Genomic DNA, 8,573 nt, shown 5'->3' with positions numbered 1-8,573 from the left:
TTGTTTTGTTGTTTGTTTTTCTGAGACAGTCTTGCTCTATCGGCCAGGCTGGAGTGCAGTGGCATTAATCTCAGCTCACTGCAACCTCCGCCTCCCAGGCTCAAATGGTCCTCCCACCTCAACCTCCTGAGTAGCTGGGACTACAGGTGCACACCACTATGCCCAGCTAATTCCTTTGTATTTTTTTGGTAGAGACGGGATTTCGTCATGTTGCCCAAGCTTGTCTCAAAATCCTTGGCTAAAGTGATCCTCTTCCCTCAGCCTCCCAAAGCACTGGGATTACAGGCATGAGCTACCGTGCCCAGCCCCAAACTATATGCTTAAACATAGCTCAGATGGTAAATTTAATGTTCTGGTTTTTGACCACAATAAAAAGGTAATACTTTAATTTATCTAAAAATTATCATTGCATATATCATAAATCCAAAATTGTATAAAATGTATATGCATAAATAATAAAATATATATCCCTATACCCACCACATAGCTTCATAATTGAATATCATTAATACCTTAGAGGTCTTATGCCTCTTCCTCTCCAGAGGTAACTATCCTGAACATTTGCCTTTAATTTTTCTGTTACTTTTCTTTAGGGTTTTATCACTAACATGTGTCTCTAAAAATATATTTTTGCCTAATATTGAATTCTGTATCAATGGAATCATAGTATGTTCTCTTGAAACTTGTCTCTTTTTCTTAAAGTTATGTTTTTAAGATTCATTGGCCAGATGTGGTGGGCACACCTCTAGACCCAGCTACTTGGGAGGCCGAGGTGGGAGGATCACCCGAGCCAGAGGAGATGGAGGCTGCAGTGAGCTGGGATTGCACTACTGCACTGCAACCTGGTGACATAGTGACACCCTGTCTTAAAAAAAAAAAAAAAAATTTGGCCGGGTGCAGTGGCTCACACCACCGCACTTTGGAAGGCTGAGGCGGGCAGATCCCCTGAGGTTGGGAGTTCGAGACCAGCCTGACCAACATGGAGAAACCCTGTCTCTACTAAAATACAAAATTAGCCAGGCGTGGTGGTGCATGCCTGTAATCCCAGCTACTCCCAAGTAGACCCAGCTACTTGGGAGGATGAGGCAGGAGAATCGCTTGTACCCAGGAGGTAGAGATTGTGGTGAGCCGAGATCACACCATTGCACTCTAGGCTAGGCAACAAGAACGAAACTCTGTCTCAAAAAAAACAAAACAAACAGCCGGGCGCAGTGGCAGACGCCTGTAATCCCAGCACGTTGGGAGGCCGAGGAGGGCAGATCACAAGGTCAGGAGATGGAGACCGTCCTGGCCAACACAGTGAAACCCCGTCTCTACTAAAAATACAAAAACAAAATTAGCTGGGTGTGGTGGTGTGCAGTATTAGAGGTGGGTGAGCAGATGTCACGCGAGTAGTCCCAGCTACTCGGAAGGCTGAGGCGGGAGATTGGCGTGAACCCGAGGTGGAGCTTGTAGTGAGCCGATATCGCACCACTGGACTCCAGCCTGGGCGACAGAGCGAGACTCCATCTCAAAAAAAAAAAAAAAAAAAAAAAAACAACCCACGAAACTAAACAAAAAAGGGCCGGATGCAGTAGCTCACGCCTGTAATCCCAGCACTTTGGGAAGCCGAGGTGGGCATATCATTTGAGGTCAGAAGTTCGAGACCAGTCTGGCCAACAGGGTGAAACCTCATCTTTATTAAAAATACAAAAATGAGCAGGGCATGGTGGCACACACCTGTAATCCCAGCTACTGGGGAGTCTGAGGCAGGAGAAATGCTTGAACCAGGGAGGCAGAGTTACAGTTAGCTGACATCGTGCCACTGCATTCTAGCCTGGGCAACAGAGTGAACCTCTGTCTCATAAAAAAACAGACAAACAAAAAATAGGCCCAGAAGATTGTGGGGGGTTATGTGTAGGGGAGCAGTGGGCTAGGCTTCTGTTTTGGATCCCCTTACTCTGAGTTAGATTTTTTTTTATAGAAGCTGAGCCTTTGAATATCCATTGAATACACAAGTATTTCATCATGTTTTAAGAAAATCTGTAAACTTCATTTTAAGTGTTTGCCTAGTAGTTTATCTGGTATTCAGAATTTACATATTGCTTCTGAGGAACATTTTTGGTTGTTTTTATTCTTTTGATAACATTTTAAAAGAAACGTGGTTAAAAAAACAAACAAAAATTTGTGCAAAAAAGGTTTTTCATCCTATACTATTTTCAGAGGATAAGATTCCTAGATGTGTAATTATTGAGTTAAAGGGTGTGAACTTTTGAAACATTTGCTGCCTTTGAGGAAAGTTCTAATATACACTCCAGAAAAATCCTAATTTGGGCTGGGCAAGGTGGCTCACACCTGTAATCCCAGCACTCTGGGAGGCCAAGGCAGGAGGATCCCTTGAGCCCAGGAGCTCCAGACCGACCTGGGCAATATAGCAAGACCTTGTCTCTACAAAAAATTTAAAACCTAGCTGGCATGATCGCACCACTGCACTCCAGTCTGTGTGACAAATGAGACCCTGACTTGAGGGGAAAAAAAGCAAAATTCTAACTTGAAATATTGTCAGGTAGTGTTTTTTCTATAGAGATAAAAGGTCCATGCTTTATGTAATCACTCTTAGCTGGTATTTAAGTCTTCCACTCAGGAAATCACTATCTTTCATGCATATACCTTTGCATAAACCTCTGGTTTAATCAGCCTCATTTGGATAAAATGTTGATTCTACTAACGAATGGACATGACAGGAAGACATTTTAGCTCAACATCAGGAAGGGCTTTCCAAAGGGAACTGTTCGATCTGCAGTATTAGAGGTGGGTGAGCAGATGTCACGCGTGTCCGTGTTAAGAGACCAGCAACAGGCTTTGTGTGAGCAAACGGCTGTTTATTCACTGCGTGCAAGTGGGCTGAGTCTGAAAAGAGAGTCAGCAAAGGGAAATAGGGAAGGGGTTGCTTTATAGGAGTTGGGTAGGTAATGGAAAATTACAGTAAAAGGTGATTATCTATTGTTAGCAGAGGAGGGGGTCACAAGATACCTGGTGGGGAGATCATAAGACTCATTGTCCAGAAGAAGAATGTCACAAGGTCGATCGATCAGTTAAGGTAGGGCAGGGACAATCACAATGGTAGAATGGTGGAATGTTGGTTAATCGGTTAAGGCAGGAACTGGCTGTTTTACTTCTTTTGTGGTTTTTCAGCTGCCCCAGACTTCTTGGCTCCTGCAGGCCGTCTGGACACATATGTGCAAGTCACAGGGGTTATAATGGCTGAGCTTCGGCTCAGAAGCCTGACATTCATGTCTTTTTATTTATAAAATATAAAGTTATAAGAAAAGATAAAGAAAATATAAGTTTTTACTGGGGATTATTGGGGCAGGGGTGATGTTTTTCAGGGCTGCTTCAGGCATGACTTAGGGGCGGCATGAACACCTAAAGAAAATTTAATTTTATAGTGGTCTAGAAAGTTTTTGGGTACAATTTTGTGTGGCTAACAAGGCATCAGCATATTTTTGAGCTTGGAATTGTCCTAATACAATAAATTCTCTTAAAACCAATTAAGCATAATAGCTTTAAGGTAGGTGGCAGTGAGTTTTTAGGCCAAGGTAGGAATAATGTTTTATATACCAAGGTCTTTTGTCCCCATTTTCCATCATACGAATAGGATCCCCTGGCATCGAGCCAAAAGTCTATTATATTACCTTTTTCCCAAAGGTGTGAGTGGTGTTTTGAATGGAGGAGTTCAATAGTCCTTATTGCAGACCTTATACAGGAAAAATAATAAGTACAATAGTCCCTGTCTCCTGAAATAAGTTGGGACTGGCCAAGAGAGAAATGTCCAAGGCCTTCTAACAACCAACGACAGACCATGTGTTGTCCTGGATGTTGACCTGAGTGCCAGATATGTGGAACTGGTTCTGTATATGCATATTGCTGGTCATTTCTATATGAGTAGGCCTGAGGACACCGTGAGCATGGATTTGACAGCATTTTAGATTTTTAATTCAGAGGTCTTTGATTTTGGGGGTGGGGAAAATTTTGGAGGACAAGGCCTGAAGTCAGTTGTTTCTATAGACAGCAGGTCCTAAGAGATTATGGTTTAGAGGAACGGGTGAAGCAGGCCTGGAAGATGTTTAGACAGCCGTTTGGAGGGGGTGTTGCATGGAAGGTTGGTCTTGTCCAGATGTTGCCAGGAGTTCATCATTGGCTTAGTCCTAAAGGTGAGAAGGAGTATAATAGGATGAGGAATAGAAGTTTAGGCTGTGGGGAGATTTTGGGGCACAAGATAGTACCATGGGGTTGTTAGAAGCAGCAACTGCCATATGGAATGACTGGTGATGGCCTGGATGTGGTTTTGTATGAATTGAGAGGCTAAACGAAAGACAAAAGGCCCAAATAAGAGAAGGAGAAAAACAGGTACCAGGGGACTAAGAATAGGGAGGAGCCAAGACACCTGGTTAGAAAGTGCCCAGGTAGATCCAGCATAATTATTTGCCTGGCTGGTGAGTTTTTGGGTCCTATCTTTAAGTTTTTTATGTTGTCATATACCAGGCTGGATTGATTTAAATAAAAAAAAATTCTTCATTTAAAAATATGCAGAGTCCTCCTTTTTCAGCAGTGAGTGGTCAAGGCCTCAGTGATTTTGGAGGACAACTGCGGCTAAGGAATCGACCTGGTCCCGAAGGACTGATAAAGTTTGTGATAGATCTGTAATGCTAGCAGGAAAGTCATTAGAAAGACTATGGAAGGTTGTGACAGAAGTTGAAATGCCAGGTGGATCACAGAGATACAGTCATGGGGGTCAGGTGTGGTATCAGGAATAATGTGGGAGGCTGGATTGAAGTCTGGGCCAGGAACAATGGTAATTGTGGGAGACTCAACAAAGAGTGAGTAGAGCTGAAGGAGCTGGGGGAGGGGGCAGAAAGTGAATGTATCAGGTGTGAGGAAGAAAATAGATTTTGAAAGTTATGAGAACTGTAGAGAGTGAGTTGAGCATAGTTTGCGATTTTAAGGGCCTCTAAAAGTATTAGAGCAGTGGCAGGTGCCACATGCAAACATGAGGGCCAGCCTAAAACAGTAAGGTCAAGTTCTGACAAAAAGGCTACAGGGCACGGTCCCAGTCCTTGTGTAAGAATTCTGACCACACAGCCCTGCACTTCGGCTGTGTATAATGAAAAGTGTTGAGATGAGTCAGGGAGAGCTAGTGTGGGAGCAGTTTCTAGAGCTGTTTTCAAGGAATGGAAAGAGGAGTGGGGAAAGGATTTAGGATCTATGGGGTCAGCTAGGTTTCCCTTTGTGAATTTATATAATGGTTTCGAGAATAAATGTTGAAGGAGTGGGAGGGTGTCTTGTTGAGAAGATTTAGAGGAGAGGCTACAAAGTAGAAGGTCATCAATATATTGAATAAGGTGAGAAGCAGAGGGGTGGAAAGAAAGTAAATCATGAGAAAAAGCTTGGCTGAAAGAATGAGGGCTGTCCCTGAAGCCTCATGACAGTACAGCCCAGGTAAGTTGCTGGGACTGATGGGTATCAGGGTCAGTCTAGGTAAAAGCAAAGAGAGGCTGGGACAAGGGGTGCACGGGAATAGTGAAAAAAAGCATCTTTAAGATCAAGAACGGAATACTGAGTTGTGAAGGAAGGTACTGAGGACAAAAGAGTGTACGGGTTGGGCACCACAGAGTGGATAGGCAAAACAATTTGGTTGATAAGGCACAGATCCTGAACTAACCTGTAAGACTTGTCTGGTTTTTGGACAGGTAAAATGAGGGAATGTTAAGGAGAGTTTGGAGGCTTTAGAAGCCCATACTGTAGCAGACAAGAGATAATAGGCTTTAGTCCCTTCAAAGCCTATTGTGGGATGGGACACTGGTGTTGAGTGGGGTAAGGGTGATTAGGTTTTAATGGGATAGTAACGGGTGTGTGATCGGTTGCTAGGGAGGGAGTAGAGCTATCCCATACTTGTGGGTTAAGTTTGGGGGATACAAGAGGAAGACATGAAGGAGGCTTTGGGTTGGGAAGAAGGGTGGCAATGAGATGTGGCTGTCATCCAGGAATAGTCAGGGTGGCGGATAATTTTGTTAAAACATCTCAACCTAATAAGGGAACTGGGCAGGTGGGGATAACTAAAAAGGAGTGCATATTAGCCAGGCGAGGAGGCGGGTGCCTGTAGTCCCAGCTACTTGGGAGGCTGAAGTGGGAGAATGGCATGAACCTGGGAGGCAGAGCTTGCAGTGAACCAAGGTCGTGCCACTGCACTCCAGCCTGGGTGACAGAGTGAGACTCCATCTCAAAAAAAAAAAAAAAAAATGTTGTCCAAGTTGGCACCAAAGTTGGGGAGTTTTAGGAGGTTTAGAAGCCTGGCCATCAATACCCACAATGGTTATGGGGGAAAGGGAAACAAGTCCTTGAAAATAAGGTAATGTGGGCCGGGCGCGGTGGCTCAAGCCTGTAATCCCAGCACTTTGGGAGGCCGAGACGGGCGGATCACGAGGTCAGGAGATCGAGACCATCCTGGCTAACATGGTGAAACCCCATCTCTACTAAAAACTACAAAAAACTAGCCGGGTGATGTGGCGGCGCCTGTAGTCCCAGCTACCTGGGAGGCTGAGACAGGAGAATGGCGTGAACCCGGGAGGCGGAGCTTGCAGTGAGCTGAGATCCGGCCACAGCACTCCAGCCTGGGTGACAGAGTGAGACTCCATCTCAAAAAAAAAAAAAAGAAAAAAAAAGAAAATAAGGCAATGTGGAGTGGGGACAGACTTACCCTCCACTGTGAGAGTTACCCAAAGCTCAGTGTCCATGATGGTCCAGGAGGCTTCCAAGGTGATCGGGCAACATTAGTCTTCAGCCGCTAAGCTTAGCAGGTCTGATAAGGAGTCAGTCAGAGACCTTTGGGCCAGAGCTTTAGGGGCTCTGGGAGTGGCTGCCAGGTGAGCTGGGCAGTCTGATTTCCAGTGGGTCCCTGCACAGATGGGACATGACTTGGGAGGAATCCTGGGCTGAAGGCATTCCTTGGCCCACCGGCCAGATTTCTGGTACTTGAAGCAAGATCCTGAGGGAGGAGGTCCTGTAGGAATGCCTGACCGCTGAAGTTTAGGCGTTTTGAAGTTCTTGTGTGCTGGAGGTGCGGCTGGATTTTGTCTCACAGCAGAAGCAAATAACTCAGAAATGTGTTGCCGCTTGGCTGTCTCTTCTCTATCACTGTACACATTGAAGGCGAGGTTGATCAATTCCTGTTGTGGGGTTTGAGGGCCAGATTCAAATTTTTGAAGCCTTTTTCTAATGTCAGGAGCTGACCAGGTGATAAAAAGCATATTAAGAATAAGACAGCCTTCTGGCCCTTCAAGGTCTAGGGCTGTAAAGCGTCTAAGGATAGCTGCCAAACAGGCCATGAACTGGGCTGGGTTTTTGTCTTTACCTTGGGTAGTTTCTTTAAGTTTGTCATAAATAACAGATTTGTATGCTGTCTTCTTAAGCCCTTCAACTAGGTAGGAAATCATGTAATCTCACCTAGCTATACCTGAGGAACCTGCCTGATAGTGCCATTGGGGATCTTCTCAGGGAACCGCTCTAATGCCTTCCTGGAGGCCTGGCTCATGATGCTGGCGGGTGTCTGTGTGGGACTGGGCTAGAGAAAAAACTCTTTCCCTTTCATCTGGGGAGAGGGTAGAAATTAGAATGACATTTAAGTCACTCCAGGTTAAATTGTAAGACTGGATTAAATACTGGAATTCATGTATATATTTGGTGGGGTTCTGACGAGAAGGAGCCTAAGTGTTGATTAATTTGGGAAAGATCTGATAGAGAAAATTGAACATGCACGCTGACGATGCCCTCAGCTCCAGCCACCTCTTGAAGAGGAAATTATTGGGCAGATGGGGGAGTATTTGCCGCAGAACAAAACTGTAAGCCAGACCAGATGTGGGGAGGGGAGATGACAGAAGGGTTGTAGGGTGGGGAAGTGGAGGCTGAGGAAGAGTTGGAGCCTGATTCAGCCTGGCAGGGAGCGACCTGTGGAGGAGCAGTCTGGGGAGGAGGGGAGAAGTCAGATGGGTCGGTAGAAAAGGAGTATTCAAAAGACTCACCGGCGCTTGGGATTGGGACTGAAGGGACAGGTGGGAGGGAAAGAAGGAAGATTTGGGACAAATCGCATTGGGAACAGAGATTGGGGGAAGGAATGAAGTGTGAAAAATACCTGGATGTAGGGCACCTCAGACCATTTGCCCATTTTATGACAAAAATTAGATCTTGTAGGATGGAGAAATCAAAAGTGCTCTTTTCTGGCCATTTAGAGCCATTATCAAGTTTGTATTGGGGCCAAGCGGTGTTGCAGAAGAAAATAAGATGCTTAGATTTTAGGTTAGGTGAGAGTTGAAGAGGTTTTAAGTTTTTAAGAACACAGGCTAAGGGCGAAGAAGAAGGAATGGAGGGCAGAAGGTTGCCCATAATAAAAAGGTAAGTTTAAAGAAAAGAGGTAGAGACATGGGGTGGGGGGTGCGGTACTTGCCACCCAGGGGAGGTGGTACTTGCTACTAAGGTGGAAGGAAGATCAAGGCAGGCATCCCCGCAGTGATAGAACACCTCTGAAATGTAGGTGAATA

Source organism: Trachypithecus francoisi, unplaced genomic scaffold (genome assembly GCF_009764315.1).
Source record: "Trachypithecus francoisi isolate TF-2019V2 unplaced genomic scaffold, Tfra_2.0 Lachesis_group8, whole genome shotgun sequence".
Classification (NCBI taxonomy): domain Eukaryota; kingdom Metazoa; phylum Chordata; class Mammalia; order Primates; family Cercopithecidae; genus Trachypithecus; species Trachypithecus francoisi.
Note: the sequence above shows the minus strand (reverse complement) of the source record.